Source organism: Dermacentor andersoni, chromosome 1 (genome assembly GCF_023375885.2).
Source record: "Dermacentor andersoni chromosome 1, qqDerAnde1_hic_scaffold, whole genome shotgun sequence".
NCBI lineage: Eukaryota > Metazoa > Arthropoda > Arachnida > Ixodida > Ixodidae > Dermacentor > Dermacentor andersoni.
In genome coordinates this window covers 176,792,708-176,795,380 of record NC_092814.1, presented here as the reverse complement: position 1 = coordinate 176,795,380, position 2,673 = coordinate 176,792,708, and positions in this window count along the sequence as shown.

Sequence of the window (2,673 nt, the reverse complement as noted above, 5' to 3'; positions counted from 1 at the left end):
ATATATATATATATATATATATATATATATATATATATATATATATATATTCCTGGCGCATCGCTACTCATGCAAGTATTGTCCGAAGTGCTTGGTAGTTGCGACCGTCAGTGGTTACTGTTTCGTCAGGGAATCAACGTGGACATTACCGCCATTGTAACGCCCGAACAGACTGTCCGTCAATCCGCGGAAACGCGGATTGACGGACTGTGTCTTCTGAAAGCTGCTGGGTTCCATTACTTTCGAACAGCTGTGTTTTTGCAACAGGAATAATGTCTACCTATTGAGTTTCATCCTAAAATCGTTAGAGAGAAAGTTCGGCGCTGCAGTCACCCGACCAGCCTGGCAGTTGTGGGTAGTTCGTGAGGTTCTTTTTTTAAATAACATTCGGTGGGCTCTTCTATTGTTCCTTGAGCCACAGTCTGTTGCGTGCTACTCCCCCAAAGCACAATGTTTCTTTAGATCGGCTGACTGTATTACGTTCACGACTATGTCTTTCAATCACGTGATTTCCATTGCACAAAAAGCCTTGATGCTTTTGAATGGGACGTATTTGCAGTAAAATTCACCGAGGATGATTATATTTACAGTTTACTCCAGTTATACCTTTTACTAATGTTGTGAAAACAGTACTATGGTGCAGCTTGGAGGTGAAACGAGGCTAATCGTTGCCGTTGAATGCAAAACAAGACATGCCCACCTACAAGCCATGGTCTCCATGCTGAACTCGGCGTTGTACTGACGGTGCATGGAGACACGGGCGCCAGGTGCCCCTCTAGTAATTTTAGTATGAAACTCTGTGGACATACACATACACTGTGCCAGCAACAAATGAGCGACATCTTGGGCAGCCATCTGGACAGTCTATATTTATTTCTTCAAATTTACGCCTTCCAGGTAAAAGAAAAGATAAAAATAAAAGTCAAATGTGTAAAAGCTGTACTTTGTCTCATTTCCTTACTGATGTGTACTGAGTATGATGTTTGATGCCATATAGTAGCGACATGGACTTCTATTAGCATCATCATCATCATTTATTTATTTATTTATTTATTTATTTTAGATGCCTCTATAAAAGTTATCGCCGCGTTTTGTTGTTTATGATGGTAATGATGATTTACGTACTGTAATACATACCCCTAACACGGGATTGGCCAAGAAGCGGGCGGTACGTTTAAAAGAAATCAAGGAATGAAGAAATGCAGGACAATACAAGATTTGTCACACTGCGTAGCGCGGGTGCGCGAGAGCGCATGCGCGCGCGCCGGTTTCCTTTACGCCAAAAACGCAGGAACAAAAAAGGGCAAACCGAGAGCATTTAGTCAACCGAGGCTTCGCAAAGCCTTCGCCTCGCATACATTCCGAAAAAATGTCGCATTGGGTCTGCATCATTTTACCTTTACATCGGATTTAGTCGCAATGATTTAGCTGCGAGTCAGCTCCGTTGCTCGTGTACCGTTCCTTTCTTTTGTGACTGACTGCACGTAGGAGGCCACACATGGCTGCTTCGCGGAAGCCCCCCACCATAGAGAGCAAGCTCTTTTTGTCCTCGTTTTCAGTTCGTGCTCGGTTTCCGTGCACCTAATTCCCCCGCGTACTGAACTCACCGTATGCTGTACATTTAACTTAAACCCCATAACCATGCCTTTGTTCCGTACAAGTTTACAACTCTAGAGTACAACATCACGCTCTATCTATTATCTCATTAATATTGAGCCTTCCTATTCGTGCGCAAAGCTCTCGTCGTCTTAGAATTTCCTGCTTTTGTTGCAAAGTAATTATAAGTGCTTCATGTGGCATCTGAGCTTCTTTTCTTTCCTAGAGTGCTTATTTTCTTCCTTAAACTTGCAATAACGGTGAAATAAAGGTTTCGCGCAGGTGGTGGTACATGTACTACAGCCGTGAGCAATACAAGAGTGAAAATCGAATTCGTATTTAAGCAACGATTACTCGTGACTTGTGGGTTCGAATCCTACATTTTATTACACAGAAAAAAAAAAACTTTCCTTTCGAACATCGAACACCTTTAAGCGGGCATTTGTGCTTAGCTGCCACGCAATTGTCGCCAGTGGTGAGATTTATAGATCGTTATTTAAAATACTAACTTCAATTGTGCGCTACACGGGCTAGCGACCGTGTTGTGAACGAAAGCGTGAAATAAAAAAAAAAAACGTGACTCGCCCCTGAGAAAGTGGATGTCCAACGAAGCGGTTGCAAAATCATCCCTACAACTGCTGAGGGGAATATGCACTGCTTTATTGATGGCTCGGATGCTTGTTTTGAGCTTGTTCGATTTGAAACGTGTGCTGTTCTATGTGTTGTATGAGTGATTTCAACGAATGTATGCACCGTTCACTTCACCTTGCTGTGCGCTTGTAGCCTCTGCCTTAAGGGGGTATGAGACATTGCATTTTTCGCTTGCCCACGGGGGTATCGGCCATTGCTTACTGATGTACGAGCCATTGCTTATGATGACAGATGCTTGTCTTGAGCTTGTTCTTTATTAAAACGTACGCTGTTCTGTACGTTGTATGCGTGATTCAAATGAATTGTGCGCTGTTCTCTTCATTTTGCTGAATGGTTGTAGCGTTTAAATTACGAGGGAGATGAGCCATCACATTTTCGCTTGCTTAGGGGTATAAGCCATTGCTGCTGATGATAATTTTTGTTCAC